The following is a 12,095-nucleotide window of genomic DNA, read 5'->3' as shown; positions in this document are numbered from 1 at the left end:
AATATTAAATATCATTTATGTTAATGGGATTTATCTTATAAAAATTTGAGAGATTGAATTATTTTGAAATTGTTGAACATTTCAAACTTTATGATTAGCCTTGACTCACCCTCCTAATGTCATATAACTTTAACACATTTTTTTAGTCATCTTCTGCCTTCTTCCTTTTTATTTATTTATTTTCTCTTGGCAAAAAAAAAAAAAAAGGTTTGTTTGTGAAGCGCTAGCTTTGAGTTCTATGCTTTATGCATATTGACGTGAGCTATGCAACAAATCACTTGACCATTGTATCCTTGAGGGGACAAACCAAAGAGAAGTCAAGTATACCGATTTATGAAATTGTCAAACTAGAAATGGCTTAAATCTTCTTTAAAAGAATGAGATTTCCGTACCTCAACCTAATTGTTTATTTTTTTGTTTCGCAATTAATATAATTTCTTTTACCATTTGAAATCTTAGCAACAACATTATGCAAAGTTCTCTACTAGTTTCATTCCCCATTCCTATATATGGTAACAAATGGTCAATAAATACTATGTTTCTGGACAGTATCAAAGTATCATGGGGATAAAATTCTTGGACAGCAACAAAATTTGTTCCTTTTCTCCTTTGCTATCTTGATGACATTGTGGAATAACTACACGTAGCCCTTGATGAAGGATGGGTACTATTGATGGTGAAGAAGCTGGACTAGTTGAACTCTCTCTTCATGGCTCTGTATACATTGTCTAAGCCTTCCTCCATGGGCTACAGCACTGTCTGTGGCATTGGCGGTGTGTTGATTTCAAGTGACCCTTCCAATATCTTCACCACTTCCCCCGTTGAAGGCCTCATGAAAACCTCATCTTGAATGCACCAAAAGCCGGTTTTCAATGCTCTTCCAGCTCTTCTTCCTCCATTGCCCCTTCCAGTCGCCTGTCTGCAACTTTTCTCGTCGTCCCATTACTCATTTCCTAGAGGAATTGACATTTTTCGTTAATAAAATATCAAACACTTAACAATTTGTGATTTGCAGAAGCAAGAACTTGACTCATCTATACCTTAAAAGCCCACCCAGGATTGAAGAAGTCTTCTGCATCAAAAGTCATGTCAAGGTTTCTCCAGCCACCAACGATCTCCAAAAGAAGCTTTCTGTACTGTAGACATCGGCTTTTACAGGAACAGTCGGTTGCTCACCCATTCTGGAGCCAGATAGCCACTAGTTCTTCTCACCATAGTGATAACATGTCAATGCTCTCTGCCCATCAGCTTTGCTAGTTCAAAGTCTGAAACTTTTGGACAGAAATTCTCATCTAGAAGTATGTTTTCGGGATTGATATCACAGTGGATGATCTGGTTCCTGCACTGCTCATGAAAATAAGCAATCCCTTGTGCAGTAGCAATGGCTATATGGAAGCGAGTTCCCCAATCTAGCAGTCTGTCCCGGCAATGCTATAAGGGAAATATCCACTTGTCCAAGAAATCGTTTTTCGTGAACTCATAAACCAGAAGCCTATGAAGAATCATCAAATTCCAACCCCATTACAAGCTCGAAAATATAGTATGCTTGACCCCCAAAGAGGATGATAAGAATTTAAATATGGTTAGTGGTAATTGGTATTAGGCAATGAAATGAAATGCATACTGGTGAGAGCCTTCTGAGCAGTAGCCGTAGAGTCGAACCAGGTTCATGCGATGCATAGAGCCAATAGTGGGCACTTCAGTTATGAATTCCTTCTTCCCAAGAGGCTTGTCAAGCTTCTTCACTGCAACCAATGTCCCATCTTGTATACACTCCTAAACTCTCATGAAAAAAAAAAGAAAAAGAGAAGACAACATTAATCCTCATTGATCAAGTCTAATTGTCTTTGTTCAAGCAATTTCATCCCTTTCAAAGCCTATATATGTATATGTACATGCTGACCTGTGCAAATTTCCAGTTATGTGCTGCAAATCGCGGTAACTTAAATTCATTGGAGCACCGGACACAATCAAGGAGCTTTCCAGGGCTCTCTTCAAGGCCCTCCTCCTGTACACACTGTGGTATAACAACAAGCAGAGGAGTCCTACAAGGACAGTCATGCTGAGAACAATTGGAAGAACTAAGACCTTGTCCCGGAGGCCATCAGATGAATCCCCAGATCCTATTGCGTTGCCTTCAGGTGATCCCTTAGGCCCAAGCTTCACAAACAAGGTCGAACTCGTGTCCTCGAATCCACCAAACTCCAAGTTGTTCAGCAGCCAACATGGAAGCAGCACAATCAGAGTCTGATAAACAAGCATCACCGCACTGTGATAATGGTGAGATGTTACTGTAATTTGCTATAATAGAAGAAATGGGATAATAATACTTAGTTTGCTGCACTATCGACATCTTCAGCTTGGAAGCAGTCGAATTCCGATTATTATTATCACATTTTGCGGCTGAACTTCCAAGTTGTTGAAATGAAAGGGGAAACCTTTTGGGTTAGCATGAGAGTCGAAGGTTTTGATCAGATTCAAGGGAAAATGAGTCAACCTTTGATCAGTCTGATCATAAATCTAACTTGTAAAGAAGGATGTGAGCTGTTTAAGGCTCTTTAGAATCTTCCAGTGATAGTTTAAGCACTAAATCTACCATGTAAATCTGCAAAATGGAAAAGCAAGGATGGTTAGACAGATATCACAGAGCTATATGCAAATTTATTATTCTGTCCTCAATAAAAACTTCCCAAAAGAAAATGCAAGTAGTGAAATTTGAGATGGATGTGTCAAATTTCCAAGAGGTAAAGGGAACTCCTGATCCTTGTCAAATTTGATACTTTCACCATCCATTATTCATCTGTTTGAGAATTGGGACACTTACAAATGAACCCATGAGAAAGAAAAAAACTACGCATAAAGTTCACTTACCATTCTGTCATTAAATATCGAGAACTGTGTTGCCACATGTAATGAGACTTCAAACCCCATAGATAACCCATCTGTCATTAAATATCATCTGATGACGCCTCAACAGGCATTGTGACAAACACCCAAACCTTCGCTACAATCTCAATATTATCATCCTCTCAAGGTGATTGATGGCCAAAGCGACTTGCGGCAATCTGCATATGAAGTACCTCGAGCAATTTGATTCACAGTTGGAAATCAGACCTCACTGTGTGACAATAGCTTTCATGCTTGGACACCACAAAAACAGATTGCTGTGTTTTCAGTAGTAGCATATCCCAATTCATACTATTGTGCATTATAACACAGATTTCCCCAAAAATAATAGCTCATCTTCTAAATCAATGAAGAATAACAGCTCCAAAAATTGGTTACTCAGAGATAAAAATTGAGTGGCATGCAGACTCCCAGCCTTCTACTGCAACGAGATGTCTTGAATGGCTAAAATGTTCTAATATAGAGCAAGCCCAAACTGGACAAATTTCCAGTCATTCTCTGTGATCACTTCACTGTGTGGCATAGGATTAGTCGTAAAAACAAAGCATAAAAACATAATAATGAAAAAAATGAACAGAAGCTTAAGCCCCAAACAATAAGAAAATGTTGCAAAATTCAACTGCATGAACAATTCGCTTGTTCGGATACAAGAAGCATGTAAGCAGTAGAGAATTAAAAAATAAAAATAACAAAATCCGAATATAACCTCAACTAAAGTTCATGCAGAAATGGAAGGTGTCACAAGCAGGTTTTCATCAACGCAACATGGAAGAATAATTTCTATTGAAGGTTGAATCTTAGAAAGAAGAAAAAAAGACACGCATATTACAAAAGAAAAACATCTTGATAACAGAGCTTAGGGTTTCATCATCGAAACTTTGCAAAAGCTTTTCTTTAATCTTCTGTTCTGGTACCTCTTTACTCGATAATCTATGATTCTCCTTGCGCCTACAATGTCAATCAGGATTTTAGTTACAGATCATATAGCTAAATAAGCTTACCCAAAAAGAGAAATATGTGCTTGATTAAAATCTATCAATATTGAGAAGAAATATTTTAAATACAACTAAATTCAAGAAAACATTTATCAACTACCTGAAATCTATTGGATATCATTTTTTATATTCCACTTTACTTAGAAAGTCTTGGATAATTATATTCAATTTCATTCTTAATTGCCTTATTTCAAATTTATAAATGAACCAAAGCATGGATCCTAACATGAACGGAGAGATGATTCTGGGATGTATTGTTTGATTGATGCATATTGTTGCACAAATTTCTTAAGGCAGCTAGGAGACTTATTATGCCCTAAGGTACAGAATGATGGGTAATCAAGAAAGAAAATGTTCAACAGCAAGGAGAACATGATGTGAGAAGATGGACTAGAGGCAAGAACCAAAAAAAAGAAAGAAAGAAAGAAGTAGCAATCAATGCACTCGATCGTGAGAACTTAGAAACAGAAACCATACATGAGTACCAAAGATGATTGGGTTTGAACCAGAAAAGGGCAAACATGGGCCCTAAAGAATGGAAAGTTTGAAATTTTGTGGCCAACCTATGGTAGTGAATGACAACAGGTTGTATTTAGTAAAAAAAAACATGTCAGTTGGATTAAGTCTCGAGTGTTATGAATTTTTTATTTCATCCCCAAAGTATAGTACTTGACAAATGTAGGCAAATATACTACAAACCTGCAACCAAAGATATGCAAGTATGTGACAATGTGACAAAGTTTGCATACAAGCTATAACGACCCACTACTAATAGTATATATATTATCTATTTGGGCTTAAGGGGCTTGCATGGGCTTTAAAACGTGTCTAAGAGAACCTATATATAGAACACAAATTTTCCCCTCATTCGATGTGGGATATCACACAAATAAGATTAATTCACAAAATTGCATGAAATTCATAAAGATATAGTTACCTGTTTCTTAGGGAAAACAACGTTTCATTGTTGGAATACTGTGCTTTGGCTATATCACAGCCATTAAGATCTTCATCTCTCAAATCCAAGTTGTCTTCAGCTCTTTTCTGATGATGAACATAAGCCAATTGTTGCTTAAGTTTATGGGAAACTTGGGCAGCTGTGAACGTATCATCACCATCTAGAGCACTTACAATCATGTAGGTGCACCTTTTATGGTCTTTAAACCTATACATAAACAAATCTAATTTAATTTAAAAGACGAAAAGAGCACTAGCATTAATCTTTCCAAAATCACAATATTCAGCATTGATTATGCAGAAGGAAATCAAATTTAAGACTACATGCATATGCCACCAAAAAGAACAAATTAAGCACTCACTACTCAAATAAAGCTCTAATAGTTTCCTCTTGGTCTTTGCTAAAAGTACATACTCTTTTCTTAGGTGTCTAAGAAAAAGAACAATAATTAGCAAATTTACTTCTTAAAAAAAAATATCCATGTTCAGTAACAAGCAAAAGTAGAGACTTCTTATTCCAATAACAGTTTGCAACTTCACAACTACCAAAGCAAAAGCTCAAGCTCCAATTATGCACAAAAAATTGCTCTCATGACGAAGAGTAAATGGAAATAAAGTTAAAAATTGTCTCACTAAACTTCCCTCTGAATTGTTTGAGCAAACATGAAGAGCACTTTCTTCTCCAACAGCTCTAGCTTCTTCCATAAGTTGATTTCTGCAAAATTTAGTGGAACAAAAAACACATATAAATTGCATTTCTTCGTCGTTGTTAACTATTCCTAAATAAGATGCTTAATTCAATTCTAACCTGGTAGAGCATTGGAGAGAGCTCCAAATCATCACAGATCTTCTGCAAAATGCATATTATGTAGCGATTCGTATTGGTTGAATAGCTTTTACAAAACTTGCGCAACCAACACAAATTTTGGATAACACTGTTATTTACAAAAGCAGAAACCAAAATAAAGAAATGAGAGCTTTTTAACAAACTTTCCATAGTTTGTCTTTACAGCCGCTGATCCAATTCCCATCATCATCGTCCCCTGAAGATGATTGATGCCCAAAGTGACTTCCATCATTCTGCATATGGAGTACCTCAAGCAATTTGATTCACGGTTGGAAATCAGACCTCTTTGTGTTACAGTAGCTTTCATGCATGAGCACCAGAAAAACAGAGTGCTCTGTTTTCAGTAGTAGCATATCCCATTTCATACTAATGGGTATTATCACATTGCATTTCCCCAAAAATAAACTTTGTTTTTGAGCAAAAAAAAAAAAATATTTTTCTAAGATGAAGTATTTTTTAGCATCCCCCTACAAAGGCCTCTAATATTTGATTCTACAAAAATAACAAATAAATTTTAGAGCAACAAAATACAAAGTCGTACATATAATAGCAAGAATTAATGTTTAAAAAGTTCTAAATAGAATATAACATGAGAAACTTAAAACCATGGTAACTACCAAATAAGCAAACTTAATACATGCCGATGTCATTTATCCGATGGCAGGCTTTTGCATTAAGGCATGTACTTATAATATTTGAAGACAACAAATTAACTTAACATTTAAAAGAAAAAATTGTAACTTGAAGTAAGATAGAAATAAAAATATTGATAATCATAATTCTTCAACTATGATCCTCGACCTATAAGATTAATCATTACACAATGAAAGCTAAATATGCACAACTATTACAAAAAAGTATATTAAAATATTCTAGGCTTGCTTATTTTATCGATGCTTCTATTTGCAAAATCTAAGCTTTCATCAATATATTGTGGAAGGTCAATCAAATAATAGAAGAGGGATTTGAGTAGTAGCATAAAGTGTACTTTTTATTCTTAATTGTTGGATAATAAATAGAAGTTAACACATTTTACTCGAAAAACTAAAAAGAGAATTTGAGAAGTCTTACCATTTAACCTTGCAGGCTCCTTCGTATTCTATTCATATTTACTATTGTTGTCACGTACAACCAATCCTTTATCTTGCTCAACAACTGGAAATAGGCATATCTCCATGAACTATTGAATAGTAAAGTGCCGCAAACTCCCCAAAATCCGATGATGAATCCAAGAACAATATTTCCATAAAACCATATATTATTTGCATCATCTTGAATGTCGACCTCTTTTTTACTACTAAGACCACTAGTGAGGAGACTCCCCCAAGTTGATCTTCAGGACACCTTTTCAAAAGAGGTGGTCCACAAAGTCCAGGATTTCCCTCATATGTGGAGGCATCAAAGCTTTGTAATTGAGTGCCTAATGGAATTTTACCTGACAAGGTGTTATTTGATAGGTCTAAAACACTTAGATCGGCTATTTGAGAAAGATTATCCGGAATTCTACCATTAAGTTGGTTTTGAGATAGATCAAGAAAATCCAATAATTTCAATTGACCAATTGTTGTAGGGATTGATCCAGTCAAATTGTTTCTTGATAAATTAAATGACACCAATTCTACCAAATAAGTTACTTCAATAGGAATTTCACCAATTAATTTATTGCTTGAAAATCAATGCTCTTGATGAGTCCAATGTCAGTCGGGATTTTAGTTACAAATCATATAGTTGAATAAGCTTACCCAAAAAGAGAAACGTGTGCTTGATTCACCTTAAAAAATCTATCAATATTGAGAAGAAATATTTTAAATACAACAAAATTCAAGAAAACATTTATCAACTACCTAAAATCTATTGGACGTCCTTTTTGATATTCCAATTTACTGAGAAAGTCTTGGATAATTATCTTCAATTTCATTCTTAATTGTCTTATTTCAAATTTATAAATGGACTAAAGCATGAATCCTAACATGAATGGAGAGATGATTCTAGGATGTTGTTTGATTGATGCATATTGTTACACAAATTTCTTAAGGTAGCTAGGAGACTTATTATGCCTTAAGGTACAGAATGATGGGTAATCAAGAAAGAAAATGTTCAGCAGCAAGGAGAACATGATGTGAGAAGATGGACTAGAGGTAAGAACCAAAAAAAGAAATAAAAAAAGAAAGAAAGAAGTAACAATCAATGCACTCGATCGTGAGAACCTAGAAACAGAAACCATAAATGAGTACCAAAGATGATTGGGTTTGAACCAAGAATTGACAAACATAGGCCCTAAAGAATGGAAAGTTTGAAATTTTGTGGCCAACCTATGGTAGTGAATGACAACAGGTTACATTTAGTAAAAAAAAAAAAACATGTCAGTTGGATTAAGTCTTGAGTGTTATGAATTTATGATTAGTACTTGACAAATGTAGGCAAATATACTACAAGTCTGCAACCATAGAGATGCAATTGACAATGTGACAAAGTTTGAATACAAGCTATAACGACCCGCTACTAACAGTGTAGATATTATCTATTCTGGGCTTAAGGGGCCCTTATGGGCTTTAAAACGTGTCTAAGAGAATATATATATATATATATATATATATATATATATATATATATATATATATATAACACAAATTTTCCCCCCATTCAATGTGGGATATCACACAAATAAGATTAATTCACAAAATTGCATGAAATTCATAAAAATATAGTTACCTTTTTCTTAGGGAAAACAACGTTTCATTGTTGGAATACTGTGCTTTGGCTATATCACATCCATTAAGATCTTTATCTCTCAAATGCATGTTGTCTTCAGCTCTTTTCTGATGAGGAACATAAGCTAATTGTTGCTTAAGTTTATGGGAAACTTGGGCAGCTGTGAACGTATCATCACCATCTAGAGCACTTACAATCATGTAGGTGCACCTTTTATGGTCTTTAAACCTATACGTAAACAAATCTAATTTAATTTAAAAGACGAAAAGGGGACTAACATTAATCTTTCCAAAATCACAATATTCAGTATCAATTATGTAGAAGAAAATCAAATTTAAGACTATATGCATATGCCACCAAAAGAAACAAATTAAGCACTCACTGCTCAAATAAAGCTTTAATAATTTCCTCTTGGTCTTTGCTAACGGTACATACTCTTTTCTTGGGTGCCTAAGAAAAAGAACAATAATTAGCAAATTTACTTCTTAAAAAAAAAAATCATATTCAGTAACAAGCAAAAGTAGAGGCTTCTTATTCCAATAACAGTTTGCAACTTCACAACTACCAAAGCAAAAAACTCAAGCTCCAAGTATGCACAAAAAATTGCTCTCATGACAAAGAGTAAATGGAAATAAAGTTAAAAATTGTCTCACTAAACTTCCCTCTGAATTGTTTGAGCAAACATGAAGAGCACTTTCTTCTCCAATAGCTCTAGCTCTTCCATAAGTTGATTACTGCAAAATTCAGTGGAACAAAAAACACATATAAATTGCATTTCTTTGTCGTTGTTAACTATTCCTAAATAAGATGCTTGTTTCAATTCTAACCTAGTATAGCATTGGAGAGAGCTCCAAATCATCACAGATCTTCTGCAAAATGCATATTATGTAACGATTCGTATTGGTTGAATAGCTCTTACAAAACTTGAGCAACCAACACAAATTTTAGATAACACTGTTATTTACAAAAGCAGAAACCAAAATAAAGAAATGGGAACTTTTTAACAAACTTTCCATAGTTGGTCTTTACCGCCGCTGACCAATTCCCATCATCATCGTTCCTTGAAGATGATTGATGCCCAAAGTGACTTCCATCAATTTGCATATGGAGTACCTCAAGCAATTTGATTCACGGTTGGAAATCAGACCTCTCTGTGTTACAGGAGCTTTCATGATTGAGAACCAGAAAAACAGAGTGCTCTGTTTTGAGTAGTAGCATATCCCATTCCATACTAATGGGTATTATCACATTGCATTTCCCAAAAAATAAACTTGTTTTTGAGCAAAAAAAAAAATATTTTTCTAAGACGAAGTCTTTTTTAGCATCCCCTACAAAGGTCTCTAATATTTGATTCTACAAAAATAACAAATAAATTTGAGAGCAAAAAATACAAAGTCGAACATATAATAGCAACAATTAATGTTTAAAAAGTTCTAAATAGAATATAACACGAGAAACTTAAAGTCATGCTAACTACCAAATAAGCAAACTTAATACATGCCGATGTCATTTATCCGATGGCAAGCTTTTGCATTAAGGCATGTAACTATCCCATCATAAATACTCCCGTTACTCAAAAGCATATATCACCTACTAATCCTTGAGATGCAACCCAGCTGAAGTCCTGTAATACAAAGTTGAAATGCAACAATGTTCATCAATTTGGAATAATTTCTTAGTTGCGGAGTTACTCTTCTTGATTAGTAGAAACGAAGGTTTTAGTATGTTACTTACAATTGAAATTTTAATGTACTTATAATATTTGAAGACAACAAATTAACTTAACATTTAAAAGAAAAAATTGTAACTTGAAGTAATATAGAAATAAAAATACTGATAATCATAATTCTTCAACTATGATCCTCGACCTATAAGATTAATCTTTACATGATGAAAGCTAAATATGCACAACTATTACAAAAAAGTATATTAAAATCTTCTAGGCTTGCTTATTTTATCGATGCTTCTATTTGCAAAATCTAAGCTTTCATCAATGTATTATGGAAGGTCAATCAAATAATAGAAGAGGGATTTGAGTAGTAGCATAAATGTACTTTTTATTCTTAATTGTTGGATAATAAATAGAAGTTAACACATTTTACTCGAAAAACTAAAAAGAGAATTTGAGAAGTCTTACCATTTAACCTTGCAGGCTCCTTCGTATTCTATTCATATTTACTATTGTTGTCACGTACAACCAATCCTTTATCTTGCTCAACAACTGGAAATAGGCATATCTCCATGAACTATTGAATAGTAAAGTGCCGCAAACTCCCCAAAATCCGATGATGAATCCAAGAACAATATTTCCATAAAACCATATATTATTTGCATCATCTTGAATGTCGACCTCTTTTTTACTACTAAGACCACTAGTGGAGGAGACTCCCCCAAGTTGATCTTCAGGACACCTTTTCAAAAGAGGTGGTCCACAAAGTCCAGGATTTCCCTCATATGTGGAGGCATCAAAGCTTTGTAATTGAGTGCCTAATGGAATTTTACCTGACAAGGTGTTATTTGATAGGTCTAAAACACTTAGATCGGCTATTTGAGAAAGATTATCCGGAATTCTACCATTAAGTTGGTTTTGAGATAGATCAAGAAAATCCAATAATTTCAATTGACCAATTGTTGTAGGGATTGATCCAGTCAAATTGTTTCTTGATAAATTAAATGACACCAATTCTACCAAATAAGTTACTTCAATAGGAATTTCACCAATTAATTTATTGCTTGAAAAATCAATGCTCTTGATGAGTCCAATGTCAGTCGGGATTTTAGTTACAAATCATATAGTTGAATAAGCTTACCCAAAAAGAGAAACGTGTGCTTGATTCACCTTAAAAAATCTATCAATATTGAGAAGAAATATTTTAAATACAACAAAATTCAAGAAAACATTTATCAACTACCTAAAATCTATTGGACGTCCTTTTTGATATTCCAATTTACTGAGAAAGTCTTGGATAATTATCTTCAATTTCATTCTTAATTGTCTTATTTCAAATTTATAAATGGACTAAAGCATGAATCCTAACATGAATGGAGAGATGATTCTAGGATGTTGTTTGATTGATGCATATTGTTACACAAATTTCTTAAGGTAGCTAGGAGACTTATTATGCCTTAAGGTACAGAATGATGGGTAATCAAGAAAGAAAATGTTCAGCAGCAAGGAGAACATGATGTGAGAAGATGGACTAGAGGTAAGAACCAAAAAAAGAAATAAAAAAAGAAAGAAAGAAGTAACAATCAATGCACTCGATCGTGAGAACCTAGAAACAGAAACCATAAATGAGTACCAAAGATGATTGGGTTTGAACCAAGAATTGACAAACATAGGCCCTAAAGAATGGAAAGTTTGAAATTTTGTGGCCAACCTATGGTAGTGAATGACAACAGGTTACATTTAGTAAAAAAAAAAAAACATGTCAGTTGGATTAAGTCTTGAGTGTTATGAATTTATGATTAGTACTTGACAAATGTAGGCAAATATACTACAAGTCTGCAACCATAGAGATGCAATTGACAATGTGACAAAGTTTGAATACAAGCTATAACGACCCGCTACTAACAGTGTAGATATTATCTATTCTGGGCTTAAGGGGCCCTTATGGGCTTTAAAACGTGTCTAAGAGAATATATATATATATATATATATATATATATATATATAT

The 12,095-nt window shown here is 34.1% G+C and overlaps 1 long non-coding RNA gene and 1 pseudogene across 1 annotated transcript; both read right to left on the bottom strand.

Annotated features, from left to right (window-relative positions):
- Positions 1-467: 467 nt before the first annotated feature.
- On the bottom strand, positions 468-2,443 carry LOC117933389 (annotated as a pseudogene).
- Positions 2,444-3,754: 1,311 nt separating this feature from the next.
- Positions 3,755-12,048, bottom strand: LOC117933826. The gene is made up of 3 exons (XR_004654375.1): positions 10,556-12,048; positions 8,801-10,042; positions 3,755-3,855 (listed from the first exon to the last, which is right to left on the bottom strand). It is a non-coding gene; the product is annotated as an uncharacterized LOC117933826 (long non-coding RNA).
- Positions 12,049-12,095: the final 47 nt, after the last annotated feature.

Source organism: Vitis riparia, chromosome 16 (genome assembly GCF_004353265.1).
Source record: "Vitis riparia cultivar Riparia Gloire de Montpellier isolate 1030 chromosome 16, EGFV_Vit.rip_1.0, whole genome shotgun sequence".
NCBI lineage: Eukaryota > Viridiplantae > Streptophyta > Magnoliopsida > Vitales > Vitaceae > Vitis > Vitis riparia.
This window is presented reverse-complemented; position numbering and strand designations above follow the sequence as displayed.